This window comes from Oculina patagonica, chromosome 14, assembly GCF_052425735.1.
Source record: "Oculina patagonica isolate OP01 chromosome 14, crgOcupat, whole genome shotgun sequence".
NCBI lineage: Eukaryota > Metazoa > Cnidaria > Anthozoa > Scleractinia > Oculinidae > Oculina > Oculina patagonica.
This window is the reverse complement of record NC_135771.1, coordinates 23388369-23413345: the sequence shown is the minus strand read 5'-3', so window position 1 is coordinate 23413345 and position 24977 is coordinate 23388369. Positions and strand designations below refer to the sequence as shown.

Here is a 24977-nt window from a genome sequence, read left to right as displayed (position 1 = left end):
AGACAGGGTATGGCCGCAAGACTGTCGTCCATGTATTTACATTGTTTTCGCTTTCGCTTCAATAGAAAGCATTATTTTTATTTGTTGGGATCGGTGTTTTCGCATTTCAATGCTTCAAACATCGCACGCGGGACGCAAGCGTAAATGATTGTTGATGTTGTCCTTTGTCCTAAATAGGGTCTTAAAATAGTGGGTGTTGTCCTTACAGGGTAGGCATTTTAAGTTTTTACTGTCCTAAACAGGGTCAGGGTTTCAAACCCCCAGCGGCACCCCTAGAACCAAAACTTAGGTCAAGTACCCACCCCGGGATGATGAGTTGAATCAATTTCAGTTCTGAGTTTCCTATATCCAGAATTCTTGGACCAAGGGGGAGGTGGTGGTTTCCATTTGAGTTTTTACACTGTCGGGCCATTTGAGTTTGCACCATTTTTGCCACGATTATAGAATTAGATGAGATGATCATTATACCTATGGGCCAATCCAAAATGCTTTTCCGGGGTATTTTTTCGGCTTAGGGGAATCAATGGTATCCTTTTCAGCTTTATGGTGGAGTTGTTGCGCCCTTTGAGTTGACATATTTGACACAACTATAGTATTTGTTGAGCTTGATTGTTCAATTTCAGCAACGGGCATTTCTGGTATGCTTTCAGGGTTACGTATGTTTTGGTCTGAAAAAAGATTTAAGAAGCTGTCTTTCCTGAAAACTACCCACTCAAATTCGGTTCAAAAAAATAATTTTACCTTAAACTCTGACAACTAGTACTGAAGGACGTATACAAAACATGGACCCGGGTCCATGGACCACCCCTGCGGACCCGGTACATGGACCACCTTGTAGACCGGGTCCATGGACCGCCCCTGTGGACCACCCCTAATTTTCAAAAGAAAATCAAAGTGTAGAATGGGGACAGGGTATAAATTGACGACAGGTATCAAAACCCAAAACAACGAAATGAAACCACCGAAACGAAACGACCAAAACAAGCTAAACCACCAAAACAAAACCGCCGAAACAACTGAAACAGCTGAAACGAGTGACAAAGACAACAAGACAAAATCACCGAAACAAGCAAAACCTTTACCAGCTAACCGTAAACAGACTAACTGGAGTGCTAGTTAGGCTAACCGGAGTGCTATTTAGGCTATAAACCGGAGAGCACCTTCCATGCCTTCCACTCCGATTGGCCATTCCAGTCAGCCTAGCTTAGCCTAATAAGCGCTACACAGTTTCTAACAATATTTTGACAATATTGTGATCTTATTAGCCTAATTAGCACTCCGGTTAGATTCAATAGCACTTCGGTTAGCTTGAATAACACTCAGGTTAGCCTGTTTACGGTTAGCTCTCGCTAATGGTTATGGTTTCAGTAATTATGTTTCGTTTCGCTCGTTTCAACCGTTTCGGCGGTTTCGTTTTGGTCGTTTCGGTGGTTTCGCCAATTTTGTTTTGGTCATTTCGTTTAAGTGGTTTCATTTCGTTGTTTTGTGTTTTAGTACCTGCCGTCAATTCATACCCTGTCCCCATTCTACACTTTGACTTTCTTTCGAAAATTAGGGGTGGTCCACAGGGGTGGTCCATGGACCGGGTCCACAAGGTGGTCCATGGACCGGGTCCACAGGGGTGGTCCATGGACCCGGGTCCATGTTTTGTATACGTCCCGTACTGAAAGACTTTACCGAGGCTAGAAATAAAACAGATTTGGTTTGATTGAAAATGATTGTCTGGCCACGTTAGGAGCCAATAAATATTTTGCCACTTCGGGCCCGCCGCAACATCTGGAAAATTAGAAAAATAGGCATTTTTCGGGCCACTGTCAAATATTTCGTTCGCATCGAACAGTTGATATTTTTTATTTTAATATGTTTATAAACATTTCTAGTTTTCTAAGAAAGTAGCAAGTTTTTCATTTCTCTGGAAATGCGAAATCAAGGATATAATGACCATTTCTGATCGGCATCGATTAAAGGTTGAAAAATGACCTTGATTTTGAAGCGAATGATTTCAATTTCGGGACCTAGCCGATAACTCCACACTACACAGCCGAAAAGTGTAGTCCTTTATCGGCTAAAATATACAAAATCCCGTGTAAGTTTTCAGTATTTCAAAAAAATATGACCGTTGGTATCAGCACATGTGTGAGGCAACCCTGAAAGAAACCCAAATAGATGCAAATATGAAATCAATCAGCCCGTTAATAACTATAATTCTGCCAAATTTAGTGCTTTAACCAAAATGGTTTAGTTATTTCACCATAAAGCTTACATGTTGCCTGCCCCAACCCCTGGGTTAAAAAGGTGCCCCCTGCCAGAATTTCATACAGGCCTATAACTGAAATCGATCAGCTCATCGAATGCTATCACTGTACCAAATTTGGTGCTTCTTACTCAAAAGATGCAGTAAATTTTGCCATAAAGCCCAAATGTTGCCACCCGGTACCCCACCCCCTTGATCCAAAAGGTGGCCCCCCTGACAGAATTGCGGATGGGCCTATATCTGAAATTGATCAGCTCATCAAATACTATCACTGTGCCAAATTTGGTGGGTGTTACTCAAAGGATGCAGTAAATTTTGCCATAAAGCTTAAACGCCACCCACCCCTACCCCCTGGGTCCAAAAGATGTCCTCCCTGACAGAATTGCGGATGGGGCCTATATCTGAGATTGATCACTTCATCGAATACTATCACTGTGCCAAATTTGGTGCTTTTTACTCAAAGGATACAGTACATTTTGCCATAAAGCTTAAATGCCACCCACCCCCACCCCCTGGGTCCAAAAAATGTCCCCCGTTACAGAATTCCGGATGGGCCTATATCTGAAATTGATCAGCTCGTCGAATACTATCACTGTGCCAAATTTGGTGCTTTTAACAAAAATCGCACAATTCACCCAAATTTATGCACCATATTGCCGGACTATATGCGGGGTCCGGATGAGAAAAACCGGACCGCTGGAGCGCGCGCAATTAGCCAATCAGATTAAAGGATTCAGGATTCCGGACCGCTGAGATGCTTGAGAAAAAAATAAAACTAACTTATTTACCAAAAAACTGAACTGCAATGCAGTAATTTCTTACAAAAATTGAAGTCAACTTTTATAATTACGCAAAACAGTAGTAGCTAGAGTTGACAAAGCTTTTAACACTGAGCACTTGTAGAGTTTAATAACTTATAATATTTCTCGACAATTAAGCATAGCTGTCGGTACATTACGTTGATCCATTAAGAAAAAGATAATATGGTTATTTATCTTTCATGAGGACCCGCATAGGGCATTTTTCTGCTCGCTGTTGGAAGCCAACGTTGCTACAGACACCATACGTAATTATATAACAGAATCGCAAAAATGTGTGAATCCTCGCAGTGGGATGGATGTGAATTTCATCTTGATTGACAATTTCGGCTTAATCGCACCCGGCACTCTATTTGTTTTTTATTTTATTTTTTAACAGAGAAAGATAACAGTTGTACCAGTAAGCGGGATAGCTGAATAATAACGGATTATACTGATCTGTGTACAGTTCTAAAAATCATTTAAAACAATGTTTAAATCTGTTTATCGTTAGCTTGCAAAACAGGCGGTTTATTTTGCGGGTCGAAGCGCGAAGTGCGAGTTTTTATTTTGTCGGGTCGCGCTACCTCGCAATAATCCCGCAAAAAATAAACCGCCTGTTCTGCAGGCTAGTTTATCATTCACTTTGGTTCATTTCACGCAGCAAAGTCACTGCGGCACGGCGTGAAGCCGCGATTGAGGGTTTTTCTGGAAAACAACGCGTGAAAACTTTAACTTGAGGATTGATTCGATAGTAGTTATATCAATTGTTCGCTATGTCAGTTTTCATTCTGTGTTTGGTTCAGTGACAACTGGTTTCGTTTTTCTTCAATGCGGGATGCTCACGTATTTAATTCAGTTTCAGACTTCATCGTAGTCACAACCTTTTATGTTGACTGATTGCAGACGAATCACGTTAATAACCGCAATTCAAGCAGAGCGCGCGCTAACGTAAATAAACATTATCTAAAAACCCAAACTGCACCGCAAGCGATCGAAAAATAAAGACATCGCAATGTTTTTGATTGCTATTTATAAGCGCATATTAAAAACTGTCCATGTCGCTAAGGTGTCCATCCATTATACTTTCAGCTTGTCGTGAGTGTGTACAAGAATAGCGAGTATATCGTGTTGTGAATTTTCACGCCTCGAATAAAGCTCTAACGAGAAAAAATGCATTTTGAGTGAAAAGTCTAAATTTTTCTTTAAATTAGCTTTGCGCCAGAAAATTCCCCAGCAAGTAATGGAATAACGAATAAAAAGACGCGAAAAACGTGCCACGACACACTGAGCCCAAAGGGGCTTTTGATCGTTTATTTGTTTGAATGTAAAAACATGTTTCTGTGAGAAGTTATTCAGACATCATACGTGAACACCTTTAGACGTCTCATTCTGGTGAAATCTGCTTTTCACACACACACACACACACACACAACCAAAAAAAAAATCTGACAAGGCGTATTTAATTATTAAAGTGCCCAAACTAGTCAATTATTCAAATACGGCTCGCCGCGGCTATTCGCATCGTAACAAGAGAAAACAATACTATTCGTTTGTTGGTGAGCCATCCAGCGATCAATTTTCTAAATGCTTTCGCACGAAAAACACGGGAAGCAAGAAAAAGGTGCATTCTTAACAAGCCCAATATAAAATCATGGCATTATCAAATCTCTTCAAACCCGAACTACTAAATTATATGCCGATCCCACTTAGAAGTGTAATAGAAAATCATGGCATTATCAAACATCCCCACATTCGTACAACCCCAATTCCCCCTGCTCCTTAAAAAAACCTCTTAGAGTTGGATAAAATCGGGAAAAATATGCAGGAAGTTTCATAATGCCATAACGCTCTAACTTACAAAATCACGGGCGTGCCACCTAGTGTTTCTGTTGCAGTTCTTGCACTTAGGAGTTTAGTAGAAAATCATGGCATTATCAAATATCCCCACATTCTGACAACCCTTATTCCCCCTGCCCCGTAAAAAACCCCTTCGTGCAGTTGAATAGAATCGGGAAAAAAATGCAGGAGGTTTCATAATTCCAAAACGTTCTATAAACTCAAAGAATCACGGGCGTGCCACCTAGTGTTTCTGTTGCAGTTCTTGCACTTAGGAGTTTAGTAGAAAATCATGGCATTATCAAACATCCCCACATTCGTACAAACCCAATTCCCCCTGCCCTTAAAAAACCCCTCTTATAGTTGAATAGAATCGGGAAAAAATATGCAGGAAGTTTCATAATGCCATAACGTTCTAACTTACAGAATCACGGGCGTGCCACCTATGTTTCTGTTGCAGTTCTTGCACTTAGGAGTTTAGTAGAAAATCATGGCATTATCAAACATCCCCACATTCGTACAAACCCAATTCCCCCTGCCCTTAAAAAACCCCTCTTATAGTTGAATAGAATCGGGAAGAATATGCAGGAAGTTTCATAATGCCATAACGTTCTAACTTACAGAATCACGGGCGTGCCACCTATGTTTCTGTTGCAGTTCTTGCGCTTAGGAGTTTAGTAGAAAATCATGGCATTATCAAATATCCCCACATTCTGACAACCAAATTGTTTGTTCGCCCAATTCACCCTGCCCCTTAAAAAACCTTTTAGAGTTGGATACAACCTGGAAAACTATGCAGGAAGTTTCATAATGCCATAACGTTCTTACTCACAGAATCACGGGCGTGCCACCTAGTGTTTCTGTTGCAGTCGTTAAATATTTGCACTTAGTACAATGTAGTTGTAGAACAGTATGGCATTATCAAATATCCCCACATTCTGACAACCAAATTGTTTGTTCCCCAATTAATGTAATGGAATAGTTGGTTTAGTAACAGTAAAATAATTCAATTTCTCGCATACATCGATATTTTCGATTTTGACTCGCATCACTCGGTTTGACCACGTTGTAGACAAAGCACGGAGCAGACTTACCTGGACACAGTGCATTCAATGCGGCCCATCGATGTGAAAATTCTATCTGATCGAAACATAATTTTCAGAAAATCCGCAGGCAAGCTTATACAGATGCTTTTGCATAACAGACAAAACAAACCTTTTCTACTACCGACAGAACAATTCTCTTTTCGTGCGCCAGAACAATGAACGATTTGGCATATTATGTGAAGTATCTTCCTGGCGCCCGGTCCAGTATGGCGCAACCAAAACTGATCGAAAAAAGTCACACAACTGATCAAATAATATGTAACCACAACTGATCGAAAAAAGTCAATCAACTGATCGAATTAACACCGGTAATCAAAACTGTTACTGCAAACATATTTTGATTTGAGAATTGTATGCTTCAATAGTAAGATGGTCATATCGACATTAATCAACTGAATCGGTTATCATTCTAACGAAGTTGCATAAAGCGGCCTGGACCGGGCGCCAGGAAGATACTTCACATAATTTTAAAAAAAGGATACTTTAAAAAGGTTTGAGTTCCGTGGAAAAAACGGTCAATTATTCAGTTTACTTATCCTAGGTCAATATCATTCGCTCGACAAATTTTGTAACTAAAAGTTCATATCAAGAAATGAACTCTTTTACTTTACGTTCATTTATGGTTGCTCGCCAAGCCGAGAAAAATAAACGACTGTCGACGTAGCATTATTGTTCTTCGCTTCGCTTGGCTCACAACAAAACTCTTTCAGCAACCTCGAGCTCCTTGTCAGAGCTGATAGCTTTTGTGCGTTTTAAGGCAGAACGCGATAGCGCAAAAGCAGTGTGGGCTGGTGGCGAATGTGCAGTATTTAGCACAAAAAGACGAGATGTTTTTAATGCTTCTTTCAGGAAACGCGTAGAAGGCGCGGTGGCCTAATGGTTCGCGCGCTAAACCGCTAATACAGCGGTCTGGGTTCGAGCCCTGGCCAGGGTCACTGTGTTGTGTTCTTGGGCAGGAAACTTTACACTCATAGTGCCTCTCTCCACCCAGGTGTATAAATGGGTATCGGCGACATAATACTGGGGTAATCGGCCCTGCATTGGACTAGCATCCAATCCAGGGGGAAGTAGAACTACTTCAAGTCGCTTAATGCTACAGAAACCGGATAAGCTCCGACGGTATGGGTCACTCGACGAAGACTTTACCTACCTATCTTCCTTTGGAATTCGAGGTACCGGTGTATTAACTATCCCCACTACATCAAACAAACGGCTTGTGTTCATTGCTTCTTTTCTTTATTATCTTTAACTTACAGAATTTATTTTTTGTTTTATTTTACTTCCACGTTTCTAGTATCTTGTGTCCTAGCTTGTTTTTTCCTTAACCAGTTAACCTGTTAACTGTTATCAAGTTTCTTGAATTAATTCAAACCGATGAGTCCTTCATTGCCTGATTGCTACTTGGAATCTGTGGAGGAAATAAAAAAAGAACTGAACGCTGTTGCAGATTGAGTGGGGAGTTGTGTGCGAAGAAAGGCTCATGTAAAAAAAGAGAGGGTTCATTTATTTTATTTATAGTTTTATTATTTATAGTTTTGGTTTGTGGTTTTGCGCGCTCCCAAGGCAATCTATCGAAAATTACGCGCATGCGTAGCCAATCACATTGCGAGTTTGCCTAACAGTCAGTCACTGCGTTATGCTACTAAAGAAAGTTAGAAATTTTTTTCTCACTTGACAATCCAGGTGAGCCCGCGTTACATTCGTCAGTATCACAGCAGTTGACAGCACATAGTCCTGGTATGAGTTCACAGGCCCTTTTGTAAGCATCACACTTTGATTTCGTGACGCACGACTTCCACACTGAAATTTTGCCAAACTTTTGAACCGATGAGACCGAAATGCAGCAATCCGTTGATAATGAACATGTCACCAAGTATTTAGCTTTGTCTGCTACCAGTTTATCCTTTGCGCATTCATCGTCCGTACCGGTACAATAGTAACAATCGATGCTGCCAGCTTAAATAAAAGAAAAAAAATAGCTCAGTTAAGGCGCATGTGTTGTTGACAAGTACAGTGGAACCTCGATTTCACGAAGTGCCAAAGGACTGGGGAAATTGAGATTGCATTGAGATTTTCTTCACTCGTCGTTTAGTTATTCACTAAAGGGCGCGTAGGGTGTGGAGTTTCCAGTGTTGTGGTCTTGTTTTTGTCCATTGGGCTGTGTACTGTGAAATGCTCGGAGATACTAGTATAAGCTACTCTGCAAATCCGCGCGGGGGTAAAAAGCAAAGTAGTGATGATTCACTGATCACAGATTACGGTCGTCTTTAAGTTTTTATTTAAATGAGGTACGTTCATGCTTTGGAAAAATTTATGCTTTTTCTCCGAAGTTAAAAAAAGACACACAAAATGGCAGAATTGACTAACTACGACCTTACCAGAGACAAAGTTCCAGCAGAAGAAAACGGCACAAAGGACAAGAAAGTACTTCATTTTTAGTCGAAGTTGTTCGGTGATGAGAGTCTGAGGTACTGAATGGATATCTCGCAGGACTGTGGGATAATAAGCATGTTATTAATATTAATTATATTTATTATTACACTATTACGTCATTTGACCATATGAGGTCAGTGACAAAATATAACACATGACGAGCTTCTTGCGAATTTGAAATCGTGGACCCCTGCCGATGTTCTGCAGTTTTTTACTGCAGAACATTAGCAGGGGGTCTAGATTTTTCGACACGTATGAATGAAATTCCTTGACGCCTCTTCGCCAGAGATGTGTTAAGGAATCAATTTACTCGAATATCGATCTGTCAGCAAATGTTCACGTCCACCAGGTTGATCGACAGAATACAGGAATTTTTTTAACTAAATATACCACAGTACGTATACAGTCGAAAATGCCGGAAAACAAGGATGCAAACGGACAACATTCACTGAGGAAACCAGCGGATTAACTAAGACGACAATAACCAAAAATTATTTGCAAAACCGACCATTTGGCCATGGGATGAGTTTAGGAAGCACGACGGCTTATTCAGTTACGAAACAAAACATCTTCCGGCGCTAAATTGTGTCCTTGTAAGAACAAAATTCTCATTCAGATAGAATTTTACTCTTATCCTCAAAGAAACGGGTTTCAAAGAGCGCAACGGCATCTTAATTTGCGATAAAGTTTCAGACGCTAAAAATGACTTTCATCGCAAAACGCGGGAACAAAATAGTTACGTAACACACTCAAACTTAGAGATATTCAACCAAGTCTTAACTTCCAGTGAGACTCAATCCGAGCAAAATTGTTTGTTTATTGGCATTGTTTCCAAAAGTCACGTTTTCTTGTTTATTTTCATTTGTCGTCTTTTGTACATAATCGTAGATCTATTTACAAAGCAGGAACTAATCTAATCTTTCACTTGACAATGACATCACGAAGATGTCGAAACGTTGTATTTTATTATCGCTGATCTTTATATTCAAAAAATATCCACAAGCTTTGCTTATCCGACGTGTAATTGTAAATAATATCAAGAAAATTATCATATCACCCACAGGATTAGTTCACGTCTAATAATTTTCCAAGGCATAGAAGGACGCCCCGTAAATACCAAGCTTAACTAACTTGAAGGGGCAATGTAAAGTATCTTCAAATATATTTTTTTTCTAAAAGCCGTATCTCGGGATTTTGTAGAAGCTCGAATTGACGATGAAACTTAAATTCTGCAATCTGCCTTCCAGTTCAATATTGTTTAAAATTGTTCAATTTTCACAGTTAACAAGTTGCGTGCTTTTTGCGCCAATTATTGTCAGGGTCGGATCAATAACACATGCAAATTACTTGAACCACATTTAGCTTTTTAAAACAGGTCAATGAGTCGAAGCTCAATCCGGCCTGTGCATAGAAAGACGAGGGGAAAGCAGTGGAAAATAGAGTCAAAATTTCAAGATAGCACTTTGTAAAAAAGTAGTACAGTACATATGTAAATAAAATAATGTGTTTGTTTTACTTTCGACCTTAAAATGACTCGTATATGCACAGCTTATTTCGCAGGTAACATGAGAGTCAAGACTCCCAATTCTCGACAACAAACTTTCAGTCCTTGCCTAAACCGTTATAAACCGGACTGGACTTAAAAACAATGAATTGGAAAGAACAACGCTGAAAAACTATTTTCATTTATCGACGTTAACAATCATGGCTGGGCGTCCTGATCAATGACGAATTGAACAAAGCACTCCTGTTTAACCACGATTATCCAGTCGCCTAGCTAGGTTTTTGCTCGCTAATATCGTAGGCACTGGACAAGATTAGTTTATACTGTACTGACCTTGAGAAATTTTCTTTTCTTGTTGACGCTCCAAAAAGGCATTGGCGATGTGCAAAATAATGTTTTTCTGTATTAAAATCCTAACTTTTAAGAAACAGATTTGCGGTTGCACTTTCGGCTGCGAAAGAATTCAAGACTAACTTAACTGCTAACTTAACTGTACAACTCACCAAAGTTTGAAAGTACTTCGCTTAAGATTCTGCTCTAGAAACGCAGCACAGTCAACTGGCTACTGAAAAGAAAAAATTTCAAATCATGTACGAAAACTTACGGTAGGGCGCGTCAAAAAATGTACTTACCTCTCCGAGATTTAGTGCGAAATGAAGCAAGTTCTTTGAGCCAGCTTCTTAAGTAGGGGACGCGGCATAATTGAAAGAAAACAAAGAAATAATAAAATTAATAATTTATCATTCAAGACAATTCCAAAATAGAACGCCATTACATACTTACTAACGTGGTAGTAAATAATGTCATTGTGTATGGGATTTCATCCGTTGATTCTAGAAACTGGCAGTAGACATGTTTATAGTTAGGGGTTCCTTTCGATAAAATTTGTTCCATTTTATGCATTTTTTGATGAAATTATTCTTATTTAATTAAACGTTTTTCGTCTTAAAACAACCAAACAATCAATTTGTGCAGCATTCTGAATTACGCATAAGAGCTGTTTAACTTGCTCCAGGCACAGTTAAAACAGTTGCTGCAAAAATACAATTGAAGTTGAAGAGGTTGCTACCTGGAAGTAGTCTTGACGCCGAGTGTTTCTTTTGCATTAGCTCAGCGGACATAATATAATAAATCTTTGAGGTCTATGTATTGTTCAGTTTTTTTTTTTAAAAGAAGATAAACATCTATAATCATAGGCGTACGAGGCGGGGGGGGGGGGGGGGGGGGGCTGCAGCCCCCCCAGTGCCAAAATTTTTCGGGCAAAACGCTAAGAATTCGGGCAACAAGCCAGAGAAAAAAAAATAAGCAGACAAACCTCAAAATTACAATCAAAACGAATTATATCAACAGAAAAAAATATTGGAAATATACCGAACTTTGTAGTTCAAAAGTCCAAATTTCTCATTAATCTGCTTTCGTTTCATCTTGCAAATTGTTATAATCATATTCGATTTTCTCGCAAATTCTGCACGATTCAGCTGCAATCAGCTTTTCCATAGTTTGAACGTTTGCGAGCGGTGGACCCAAAAACAAAGCTGCGATACGGTTACAAATGTAAGGAAGCTAATGCTTTTGACTCAAGTGAGCTCAAAACTTTCAACAATATGTTTCAACCCGTTCATCTTCTAAATGTTTCACGCATTTTAAATAACTTTCAAGTGGGGGAAAACAATGTAAATTGCCTCCTAAAAATACTTTCATTTTTGCTGAACTTACGTGAATAAAAAAAATTTCCGAAGAAAAAGGATTCAGTGCATTGACATCTTTGGGCAACGTCACGAGATTAATTTAACGCACGTTCTGTTGTCCATTTCGTATGCCTGTTTATTCGGCTTTCAACCCATGCCATTTTTTTTTTCGGGCAACAAGGTCTCCGCCCCCCCAGGTCCGAAGGTGCCCGTACGCCTATGTCTATAATGGTGTCTCAGTTACAGCCAGTTCGCAACGTACATTATTGCCTTTTGAAAGGCAAACAAACCTGTCATACTGTGTGAAAACACTTGAAAATATTTAGCTTTTTCTAGAGCATAACAATACCAATCACTTATGTCTAGTTTAAAAAATGCCAATGTCGCTGTTTACTTTGCTTAAATTATCTTTGTCGCTGTCGTAATTTCACGGCGGCTTTCTTGTCGTTCGTCGTCATTTCAGTTCCAAATTGAGCGTCACGTTAAAAATTTAAAAATGCGTTCACTCGTGACATTCTTTCGAATTCACTCATCAGTTTCTTGTTGACGTTCCAAACTGTCTTGCGGTGTGCAATCTGTAGTTTTAATACTTAAACAGCTTAACGTTTCAGCCAAAAGATTTACGTTTGCACTATCTATAGATCTCTATAGAAAACGAACCAACAACTGAAAAAATTAAAAACTTATCAAAGTTCGAATCCACGCACCGCGTATGAGAAATTAAGATAGGCGTTTGTTAAAAAAAATCACAATTCAAAAATGATTACTTAATCATCCGCTTCCAAAAGTCTACATACCTTTCTCAGAGTTTTGGTCGTGAACTTAAGATTAAAAGCGTTTTGTCGCTTAGCTGTCTTTGTGTCGCCTCTAGACAAAAGATAAGGAGGAAACAGTCAATAAATAGCCTGGTTAATTATCACTGTTTTGGCAAGGCCAAGTTAAAAGTCATAACACACTTAGCAATTGAGCGTAACGACGAACAGACTATTGTGTAGATGATTTCATCCATGGATTCTAGGAAAGACCAGAAGTTTTAGTCAACGTATATCACGCTGGTCATTCATTTTTATAGACTGATTATACTCTGTTTCTATGTCTTAATCATCTAGTAAAGATAATAGCCAAGTCCCCACATCCAGTAGGGCGTAGTTAGAACCCAAGCCTCAGGCGAGGGCTCTATCAACCATTCGAGGTAGTGAAATAAAATGCGGCCATTTTCTTTTATCAGTTTATAAAGACACATAAATTAAAAGAAGATGTCATTCATTTTATGAAATTACTACACTCGATGCAAAGCAGCGAGGTTAATTCAGACGTACCGTCGTCATATATATTCTTTGTACTCCGATGAAGAATAGCTCTTTGTATGAAAAAGCTATCCACGAGAATATTCTATAACGATTTAAACCTCGCGAATGCAATCAAACTCAGACTCAGCTTTAAGCACATCCATCAAGTCAAATTTCTATATTCATAGCTCTTTCTAGATTCAAATATCTTCTATCCTTAGAAGACTAAACTCTGCCTGAACAACAACTGAACCGGCTGTAATTAGTTGGTCACTATTTTGGTGTAATTTGCCCGAGGCACACTGTATAGTTTTGGTACTAAAATCTGCCATCGAAAAGGCACTGCCAGAGAAATAACATTGATTACATCGTTAGCTTTTTATCATTTTGTAAAACATTCTTGCTTACAATCGTAAAGCACCCTCAAATTTGATATAATTCGAAAAAGAAAAACCAAAGGAATGCAAATTACAGCGGTTTGCAAACTTTGATATTATTATTATTATGCATGAAGCTCTATTGTCGTCAAACACATACCTTTCTCAGAGTTTGGTCGTAAACTTAAGATTAAAAGCGTTTTGTCGCTTAGCTGTCTTTGTGTCGCCTCTAGACAAAAGATAAGGAGGAAACAGTCAATAAATAGCCTGGTTAATTATCACTGTTTTGGCAAGGCCAAGTTAAAAGTCATAACACACTTAGCAATTGAGCGTAACGACGAACAGACTATTGTGTAGATGATTTCATCCATGGATTCTAGGAAAGACCAGAAGTTTTAGTCAACGTATATCACGCTGGTCATTCATTTTTATAGACTGATTATACTCTGTTTCTATGTCTTTATACTCTAGTAAAGATAATAGCCAAGTCCCCACATCCAGTAGGCCGTAGTTAGAACCCAAGCCTCAGGCGAGGGCTCTATCAACCATTCGAGGTAGTGAAATAAAATGCGGTGCATCGAGTGTAGTAATTTCATAAAATGAATGAAACCTTCTTTTAATTTATGTGTCTTTATAATCTGATAAAAGAAAATGGCCGCATTTTATTTCACTACCTCGAATGGTTGATAGAGCCCTCGCCTGAGGTTTGGGTTCTAACTACGCCCTACTGGATGTGGGGACTTGGCTATTATCTTTACTAGAGGATTAAGACATAGAAACAGAGTATAATCAGTCTATAAAAATGAATGACCAGCGTGATATACGTTGACTAAAACTTCTGGTCTTTCCTAGAATCCATGGATGAAATCATCTACACAATAGTCTGTTCGTCGTTACGCTCAATTGCTAAGTGACACACATATATGATAGGAGTTTTAGCACAAATCGCGACAACTCGCTCGGCTCGCCCGGGCTCGCCTCGCTCATTGTCGCGATTAGTGACCAAAACTCCTATCATATATGTGTGTGCAAAAATCGCGAGCGGCACCCAAAATCTCTGCGGCTTGAGCGCTCAAAAATATCAAGCTTAATTGCTGTGCCAGAAATAATTCCTATTGAACAAATACTTCTATTGGGTATATCAACCAAGATGACTGCTGCAAGTTATTCGCAAGAAGTTTTGCAAGCACTCTTGATAGAAATACGCGAATTTCAAAGAAATCCACAATGGAACAATAACTTTTTATTGGTCCAATCCGATTTCAACGAATGGCTTCGCGTGTGGAAAATGACCATACCAGATGGTGAACAGGCCAGCAAAGACCTTTTTGTCTTTCAAAAGAAAACAAAATCAAAGTTTGTTGATTTGGTAAAGAATGAAATAAGAGATTTGAAAAGCGCAAAAGTAAGTTTTGAAATAAAAATAATGTTCACAAAAGAAAATTTTGAGACTGGTGTAACACAAGAGATGGAGCATTATTTTAAAGAAAAACAACCGCACGTTTTTAACGAACACAATAAAAATCAGATAAAACAAGAGGTTGAAAGATTTATTGAAAGATCAAAGGGACAAATTGAGGCTTGGTCAGAGCGTGGCTCAGGGTGGGTTTTTGAAAGAATAACTGTTGCGTACGTAAATGTTGCACGCTATCAGCCATTGCGCGGAGGAACGTACTTACCTCTCCCAGCCAATTTGGCAAAAAAGAAAGCAATTATTAACGTGCAAAACAGGGATAACGAATGTTTGAAGTGGGCTTTGAGAGCTGCTTTATTTCCACCAAGTGATGGGAAAAATCCACAAAGAACAAGCAAATACCCTGTTAACGATGGAGTCAACTATGAAGGGATTGTCTTTCCAACACCTGTAAAACAGATTGACAAGCTTGAGGCGCAAAACAGCAACCTTGCAATAAATGTGTTCGGCTGGGAAGACAATCTTGTGATTGTGCACAGAATAAGCAAAAAAGAAAAAAACATTCCTCGTATAAACCTTATGTTAATTGAGTCAGGATTAATTCAGCACTATTGTTATGTAAAAAGAGTAAGCGCTCTGCTTTACGATCAGAGCAAAGCACACAACGCAAAACACTTTTGCATGATGTGCTTGACCGGTTTCACAAGAGCGGACTTGCTTGAGAACCACGAAAAATATTGCAATGGCATGAACGGCAGGCCGACAAGGATCGAGATGCCGAAGAGGGGAAAAACACCCTTTCTTTTCAAAATCATCACAAACAGATGAGGGCGCCATACGTGATATATGCCGACTTTGAGGCTTTGGTCAGAAAGATTTCAGGCTGCGAGCTTGGGCCAGAGAGCAAGCAAAAAAGCTACACCGAGAAGACAGAACAGCACGAGGCATGTGGGTTTGCTTACACAGTTGTAAGGAGTGATGGCAGAAACAAACGACCAGTGGTTTACAGAGGTGAAAATGCTGTTGAAGTGTTTTTGAACTGTCTTCAAGAGGAAGAGAAAACAATAAGAAACAGTTTGTCATTGCCAAAACCTCTTGTGATGACTTCAGTAGATTGGGAAAAATTTAAAAATGCAACTGATTGCCATATTTGCGAAAAAAGTTTGATAAAAGATTACTTTTTAGACTCTTTGCCTGTATGGAAAAGTGAAGAAGGCAGCGAATACACTTATGATGGGCAATGGCACAAAAAATGTTTTTACAATGCAAAGAAAGAGCATGACAGTTCGTTTCTCATGCTAAAAAGATTAACAGAAGAGGAACACAAAGAAGCAGCTGAAGAACAAGATGACTGCTTATGCTGCGGACAACCTTTGCTAAGGCAAAACTTCAGAGATGCAGTAAAGGACCATTGCCACATAACAGGCAAGTACCGCGGAGCCGCGCACAACGCGTGCAACCTGAAAATGCGAATAAAACCAAAAACGGACCAAATGCCAGTTGTATTTCACAACCTGAGGGGCTATGATGCCCACCATTTAATGCAAGCGATGTCGAAGCTGTCGCAAGCGACACAGAAAGAGGTGAAATGTGTCGCAAACAACATGGAGAAATACATTACATTTTCATTTGGTGGTCTGCGTTTTATTGACAGCTTAAACTTTCTTCAAGGAAGCCTTGATTCACTTGTAAGTGCGGCACCAAAGGAGTCATTAAATATAACAAAATCTCTTTCTTCACAAAATTTTGAACTTCTTTTCAAAAAGGGGATCTATCCGTACGAGTACATGGACTCATGGGATAGTTAAGTTACAGCAAACTTAACGACGATCATATAACAGACGAAGAGTACGATCACGCAAAGAGGGTATGGGAAGCTTTTGGTTGCAAAACGCTGGGCGACTACCACGACCTGTACGTTCAAACAGACGTCGCTTTGTTGGCAGACGTTTTCGAAAACTTTCGAAAAATCTGCCTTGAGCAGTACAGGTTGGATCCTGCGAATTATTTTACTTCGCCTGGCCTTTCTTGGGATGCACTCTTGAAAAAGACAGGAGTTGAGCTGGAGCTGCTTACAGAGGTTGACATGCACCTTTTTATCGAAAGAGGACTGCGTGGAGGGATTTCGATGGTAAGCAAGAGATACGCAAAGGCTAACAATCCATACGTTGAAGGCTTCGATCCGAGCAAGCCAAAAAAATACATTATGTACCTCGATGCAAACAACCTTTACGGGTGGGCAATGAGCAAGCCACTGCCAAAAAGTGGTTTTAGATGGAAAAAAGTTATGCCGACTGAAAAAGAAATAATGAGAAAAAAGGAGTTTGCAAAAACCGGCTGGATTTTGGAGGTAGACCTCGAATACCCTGCAGAACTGCATGAAGAGCACAACAGCTACCCATTAGCACCTGAGAAAAAGAAAATAAATACGGACTTGTTTTCACCCTACCAAAAGGAATTGATAAAAAACCTCGATCTGGACCAACCAGACAGCGAAAAGCTTGTTTTAACTCTTGAAGACAAAACTAATTATGTTGTGCATTATCGAAACTTGCAGTTTTATTTGAAACAAGGAATGAAACTCAAAAAAGTGCACAGGGTTTTGGAGTTCGAACAGGAATGTTGGATGGAGCCGTACATAAAGATGAACACAGAATTCAGGAAAAAAGCGAAAAACGACTTTGAAAAAAACTTTTACAAGCTAATGAATAACTCAGTTTTCGGAAAAACAATGGAAAACTTGCGTAACCGTGTTGACATAAAAATAGCGCGAAGCGACGAAACGAACAAAATAAGAAAACTGGTTGCCAGTCCATTGTACACAAGACACATTCTGTTTTCAAACGATCTGGTCGGAATAGACATGCGTAAAAGCAGACTTTTTCTCAATAAACCTGTCTACACAGGTATGACTATCCTTGACGTAAGCAAGATTTTGATGTATGACTTTTTTTTACAACGAAATGAAAATGGAGTACGGGCAGCGCTGCGAGCTTTTGTATACAGACACTGACAGCCTTCTTCTGGAGATTGAAACAGAGGATATTTACGAAGGTATTTATCAAAACAAAACTCTATACGACACAAGCGACTACCCAAAAGAGCATTCACTTCATTCATACGAAAACAAAAAGGTCTTGGGAAAAATGAAAGACGAATGCGCAGGAACACCAATTTCAGAGTGTGTTTGTCTCAGGCCCAAAATGTACTCGATCATTTACGGCACGCAAACTGCGGACCAAAAAAAAAATCAAAAAAGCGAAGGGTGTAAAAAAGATCGTTGTAAAGAAGCAAATTGTACATGAACAGTATAAGGAAACGTTTTTTGGAACAAAGCAGTTATGGCATGGAATGAACATACTTAGAAGCGAGGGTCATGAGATTTACGGAATGCATCTCAACAAAGTCTCGCTGTCGCCTTTTGACTCAAAGCGATGGGTAGCGGATGATGGGATACATACAAATGCTTACGGGTATAAGTTTTGCGAAACAAAGCCGACATAAACAGAACGTTTATAGCTTTTCTGGTGGTAACTGTGTATTTGGAGGAATAACAAGCAATTCTTCACGCACGAAGCCGCGCTTTGGACCATCGTGCAAGTAATAAAGCACTGGCTGATCAGGTTTAGTAACAGACCTTTCGATGCTGTAGACTTTTAATGACCAAATCGGATCTGTTGCCCTTTTTACGCCACCTTCTAGCTCGCCAGGTTGGTAGAGATAGCGCACATTAACGAGAGAGGGTATTTTTTTTTCTTTCTTGCCAACAGGCCTTGTATATTTTGAGGACGGTTTTGACGAAACAGCCTTTTCTTTGATTGCAGCAGCAGGTTTTTTTCCAGTAAGACTGGTAACTTCGTTGTTCAGAGCGGTAACAACTTCGGGAAGCCTTTTTACCCACGCTGTCGACCGCTGGCCAGATGGCAGGTTCATCTCGACACCGTACTGATAACCAAACAGGCGCCCTGCCAGTGTTTGATTAAAACGTTCAACAATAGCTTGATCTCTGTGGATATTAACACGCCCGCGTCTAATATAGGTTTTGTGATTTTCCATTTCTTTGGTAACAGCTCCCATGAATTCGCGACCAGGGTCAACTTGAAGCATCTGTGGCCATTTTAGTGCACTTCGCCTGTAAATTGTCTGAAAACCTTTTGCAACCTCAGTTGAATCTTTGGAGGTCAAAGGCTCGGCCTCTTTGTAACGGCTGGCAACGTCAACAACAGTCAGCGCGTATTTGTAAACTTTTCGCCCTCTCGGCAGTTTGTCGTGTGGCAGAAAAAGAAGGTCCGCCTGGTGGACTGCGTTTGGAGTAGAAACATCGAATTTTGGGCGAGGAACGTATCGTGGTGCCGGAAGGTAGATTTGCCAAAGGGCCTGCTTAACTAGCCACTTTTTTGCGGCATCTTCGGAAACCTTGGCAGCCTCGGCTAATTTTTTTATCGCTGCAATTCCCTTCCAGTAGCCCTGGGGACTATAGTAGACTTTCGAGATCTTTGCATCCATGCGTATACAAGAAAAAAAAGAAACGTTTAAAGAAACCGAAAGGCAGCGTACCCAAGTGCAAGCGCGCGAGCGCCAACAAACATCAGTTCACCTTGTTTCTGCTGCTCACTTGGCTGATAAAAATCAGAGAACTTGGGTTCTTTCGGAGGAATCATTTGTTTGTCAGGATGTGCCTGGTTGTAGAGTTTGAAAGCGTAGTCTGTGTTTGTGAAGTTTTGTTTCGCTTGCTGTTTGATCTCATTGTTGGTTTCGATCCAGTCGAGAAGCTTTGTGCGGTCTCGAGAGTATTTCGCGTAAGCTGCCTGGTAAGCCTCAAGAGCTTTGTCGTGTCTTTCTTTTTCTTTCAAAGCGGCGTCATCTCCGCCACCCAAAGCTCGAGCAAGGTAGTTGCCGCCAATGAAAGCAGCAGCGTTCAAGATAGCTCCGCCAGCCATAATCGCGATGCTTGCCATAGTAGAACTTTGTTATTATATTATGCGAATTTTTTTTAATTGGTGGGGAGGATTTTCTGGTCCTCAAGATACTGTTTAAGTGCAACGCTGCCGGCCATGACGGCCGTGAACTTTGCATAGTTCATAAAACTGCTGCTTGGGTCGGATGTAAAGTTTTCTTTCACAACTTTTTTGGCAGCCCAGCCGATTCCGGCGGCGAGACCTGTAATGGTGGCGGCATCCATGAGTGTTTTCACGAGCTTGTTGTCGGACATGACAGTTCAGTATAAAATAATAAAAAAATATTCAATTGAAAGTTTATTAATCCATTGGACGAATTCCTCTTTTTGGTCGCGGAATTCTAGATGATAGCTCCGCCCCCCTCAGCTTTAGAGAACTCAATGGACCTGGTGCCTCCGATTCTTGTACAAAGTTGCTTTTGCCGCTCTTTGTTTGCACTTCACGGCTTTTCTTTTTGAAAAAGGCTTTGATGTCTTCGCGCTTTACATAGGTTGTAATAATTGCAACGCCTATACTTAGCAAAGAGATCCATTGATTTGTGCTGAGACCGCTGGATTCCGGCGGATCCTCGGGCGAAGCTGGCGGAGTTGCATTTCGCTTGGCGGACGCAGATTTATTTTCCTTTTCTTTTGCAATAATGGCAGCAGCCTCGACAGCAGCTTTTTTCTGTGCTTCACGAGCCTGTCTTGTTTTTTCAGCTGCAAGCTTTCCAGCAGCTACTCTCTTTGGATTTTTGTCAGGCTTTGTTGCTGGAGTTGTTGAAGTAACTTGGTTTTGAACTTCAGTACGAATTGCTGGCTCGCTTGGGGTTTGTGATTGACTTTGTTGTTCGAGCTCGGCCATTTATAATAAAAAAAAATAATATTTAAATAGAAAATTGCTCAGCAAGATTTTTTGCCAAGCAATTGCTAAGCATTGTTCAGTAATTACTTAGCATTTTCTTAGCATTGCTCAGAAAAATCTTCAGTAGTGTGTGTTTCCGCATCTTTGAAAGCACCTTTGGTTTGCAACTTTGTCGGGACCCCTTGGGCGTCTTTGACGCGTGCTGCGCACGTCCCCGCGCCAGGCGCGGCTTCGTTTAAATCAATGTGCTTTGTTGTGATGAGCGCAGCATTTGCAACTGCAAGAAAGCGGCCGCATTTCAAAGCCAGACCGCCTGCCAAAGTGGACAGCTCTTTGCTGATGATGTAGTCGTTTTTGATTTCCTTTTGATAATCATTGACGTCCTTGATATTTACGGCATACCAACGACTTTGGTTGCAAGAAAAATAAAGCTGTCAATCAAGCTGTCGGTTGTTTTGGCCCCAACATATGCCTCATATCTCTTGAAGTACTTTTCAACTTCTTTATCTGTCAAGCGCTTCACCTGCTCGTATGTCATCTGCACACCGATTGCTTCTTTGGCTTTTGCTGTTGAAACAAGGATAGCAAGCTGTTCACGCAAAGCAGGAATGTCAGGGCCTTGAATGGTTGCTTTCATTGCGCTTTTTGTACTTTCTGGTTCAGCTTCAAGCATTTCCATTACGGAAGCCAATTCTGAATTATTTGCAGCGTGGTTCACGCTCTCGGAAGGGGAAGTTGCGAACGGGTCATCCATTTATTACTTTAAAAAATAATGTTCAATAAAAAAAAATTGTGCCGTAAGGGTGGCGATGAGAAATGACAAGATGCGAAAGCTTATTTTTTTTCAGCCTTGAAATGAGTTCTTTGTTATCCTCATTGGTAAGTTCGCCAGCGTAATCCTCAAAAACTGCCTTCGTTGTCTTGGCAGAGGGGGTGTAAAAGAAAACGATTGCCGCTACATTTTCGCGGAATGAGGCGGTTATGCTTGTCATTTTTTGAGTCAACACCCATATGCTCAAGCCTGCGTGGCGAGCAGAGAAAGCAAGATTCACCAACTCTCCTGTTCTTCCCTTTACATCTTTCGAAGCAGCACAGTCGTCGAGGATAATAAGCGTGTTCGTACCCTCAAAAAGAAATCTTGAAAACCTTAACCAAGATTCAACCTCGTGCTGCTCGCAAATAAAAACATAAAAGCGGGGATCTTCCACCGCAAAGCGAAAATAAGTCTTGTTGTGCGCGAACGTCGGGCAGATTAGCACGATGTAGTCAAACTTGCCGCGGAAAGGGCCACAAAGCTTATTAACCAAGTACCTTGTTTTTCCTGAGTTCGTTGGTCCCACAATGAGGGTGTTGAAGGGTATATTGGCAGGATCCATCTTCGTTCGTATATTATAAAAGCACAGATTCTAACTGCCTGCCAATTATATTCATTTGGGCGTCGCTGATTACGTAAATGTGGCAGTTCAAATTACCTGAGCCGCTTGCTTTCCTCTCTAGCTCAAGCTGGACACCGTCCTTTGTGTTCACAAGGCGCGTGCCGCTTCCGTGCATCGAGTGGTCAGCCATGGAACGCAGATCAATAAGAAGGCCAAACTTGTCTTCTGTGTAAAACTTTTGCAGAGTCATGTGCTGCGTTTTATTTTTTTCTTTCATGTAGAATCTTTTAACTTCTCCCCAAATGTCCATTCCTTCGATGCCGTTGTTGTACAGCATGTTTGGCGAGCCGTTGACAGTGATGCTTACTTTTGTAAGGTCCGGGTTAATGTACTTTTCCGAGCTCCTTGCACCTTTGTTATATTGCTCAATAAATAGGAGTAAGATACCTTTCAGGGACCTCCTCTGTAGGTTGACCCTTAGATTAAGACGTGTGTCGGAGCCTTTTGCAAAAGTCGCCACTTTATCCCGCTGGATGTGGTCGTAAGCGAACTCTTTGCCGCCCGAATAAGCGCTGAACGCTTCATCTGCAATTTCCTTGCTTCTTATCATCTCGTACTCCAGCTGGATGTTTGTCAACTTGTATTTCAGTCTTGTTGTATCTGAGCCTCTGACCACATGTTCGGCTGCCGCGAGCTTCAGTTCGAACACAAGATCATTGTATAGTGCCTGAGGATAAAATGCCCCATGGTCAGTTAAAATCTGGTGATCCAGACGGATGCGGTATTTATTTCCATATAGCTCATTCAGCTTTTTTTCTGCTTCGACTCCTGAAGTTTTCTTATCGCCAGCATTTGAGCGAATTTTGTTGAGGTCCTCGCTCTGAATGCCCTCTGGCACCCTGTCGTCGCGCTCCTCCTGCGAAAGGAAAAAATCCTCAAATATTTTGTAGATGTCATAGCCAACCGTGTCCTGCACGACGGTGCCTTCGTACTTTACAACAAACTTGTCGACCAGAGCTCGGCTGACGTTGTCAACCAGAAAGTTGTTGGCATGGCCTCCGCTCAAGTCGATGTTGAAGCGCAGCGCCAGCGAGCCAGGCACAATGACCTCGTTTTCGTTCAGCTTGGGCACTGAAACATACAACGTTTCCTCTGGATTGGCTTCAGTGCGGTCAAAAGTGATTCGTTTTACAGCGCGCTCGGCTTCCAGTGCGCCGAGTATTTTCTCTGTGCGTCCCGGTCGAAGGTTTTCTTGAACAGCAGCCATCTCTCGATTGGTTTTATTGTTAAATTGAAAAGTTTAATTTGAAAATATATATAAATTAAGCGATGGCAACAGGTGGTGGTGATTTTGGATACGAGGACCCTGATTTGGACCGAGATATTGACCACAACAGTGATAACGATGATGAAGAGGAACAAGAGGTCGACACAACCCGACCATTTCAGCCCGGGAGGGCATCCACACCCTACCATGGGGGTGAAGAAATTCAAATGCAAACTGATACATCATATGATGAAACACCTTTGCTTGAAAGAACCCCTTCGATAAGTGATCTTCAAAAAGAAAGTTTTTTGCGGCAAAAACTTAAAAAAGCTGTAGACATGATAAAAGCCAAATTCCCCAAAACAAAATTTGAAAAAATTAAAATTAGAAGAGGAACTGGGAAAAATGAGGGAAAAATTGTTGCTATAGGAACTAAGAAAGGCGAGCACAAGATCCTAAAAGATAATGAGTCAGGATTCATGAAAGACTTTTTAGACAGCTTCAAAGATGAACTTGGGCCGCCAGCTGAAGATGTTATTGCTCAAGACAATGAAGAAATAAGAGAAACCAGACAAAGCTTAAGAGAAGCTGAAATTCAACAACAAAAGGCGGAAAGAATTGGCATGCAAAAAGAAAAAGCCGCCCAAGAAGTGCGAGATCTGAGAATAAGAATCGAGCGAGCTCAAGCTAAGATAGATCAACTTGGGTCAAATGTTGAAAATGAATCAGAATTGCGCGAGCTGCAGCAACGGATAAAAAACTATCAAACAGATTTTGAAAACGCAAAAAAAGAAGTTGCTGCTCTTGAAAAACAAGCGAAGCAGAAAGCAAAAGAACAAACACGAGTCGACCAACTAACGGCAAGCCTCGCTGCCAAAGAGAGCGAAAGAAACACTTTGCAAGAAAGGCTCAACGACACAAGAGCGTTGGATGATCTAAAAGAGAAAGAAGTCGAGCTGAAGCGACAAAACGAGGAAGATCAGGCTGTTATAGAGGATGAGAATGCATCCCCCACTGAAAAACAAGCCGCGGAAGAAAGAGTTGCGGAAAGAACCGAGGAACTTGGACGTTTGCAAACGCAGATTGCGGAAAGAGAAAGGGCGCTTCCACTTCGTGAGAGGATCAAAGAAATCTTCAAAAAAAATGGCGTGACAGCTACAGCGATCTTTCTTGCTGCATGTGTCACGATTGGTGCTGTAATTGGTGCCATTACAAACTCTTTGAAGACCACCGGAAAAGCGTTGGGAAAATGCCTAAGTGATGTTGGCTCAAAGGTAGCATCAGCTCTGCCCGGTCTTAGTGGCTCGATTGTGAGCTTTCTTTTTAAAACCGCTGGTCAAGCCATCGGTTTTCTTGCTGAACACACCTGGCTGCTTATCCTTGCTGCGGTTGCTTTTCTTGTTGAAAAATACATCAAAAAGAGACGTTAACGCATAAGGGCGTAGAGCAAAGCTGCAGCTCCAACCGCACCAACAGCGAAAGTTGCTTTGTTTATTTCGTGTGCATCATTGCCTGAGACATTTGTCGCTTTAGCGCTTTGCGCGCTTTCAGCTTTAGCACCTTCTGTGCTTACTGGTGCCGGAGTTTTTTTTGTGCCCCTTTGGGACTCCTTGTGTATAGGATTTGAAGGGTGGCTGTTTGGTGGGTTGATTTTTGATGGTCCTCCGGCCATCAGTTTAAGAGCTGCTTTTTTTGTTGAGGTATTAACATCATTATTTACTCCAACTTTCATTCCTCCTACAGCCTGCTTAAGCTGGTTGTTGTAACCAACAACGCTTTCTGTATTCGGGCATAAGCCAGGCACCTGGACAGACGGCGAGGTTAAGCCGAAC

General features: G+C 40.9%; 2 long non-coding RNA genes across 2 annotated transcripts in view; one reads left to right on the top strand and one right to left on the bottom strand.

The window, feature by feature from the left end:
• The window catches only part of LOC144639290 (uncharacterized), a 128262-nt gene that overhangs the window by 45215 nt on the left and 58070 nt on the right, over positions 1 to 24977 (top strand). The gene's annotated exons all lie outside the window — the stretch shown is intronic.
• Positions 8460 to 13851, bottom strand: LOC144639287 (uncharacterized). Its single transcript, XR_013568108.1, has 5 exons — positions 13448 to 13851; positions 12419 to 12488; positions 10566 to 10609; positions 10437 to 10498; positions 8460 to 8488 (listed from the first exon to the last, which is right to left on the bottom strand). It is a non-coding gene; the product is annotated as an uncharacterized LOC144639287 (long non-coding RNA).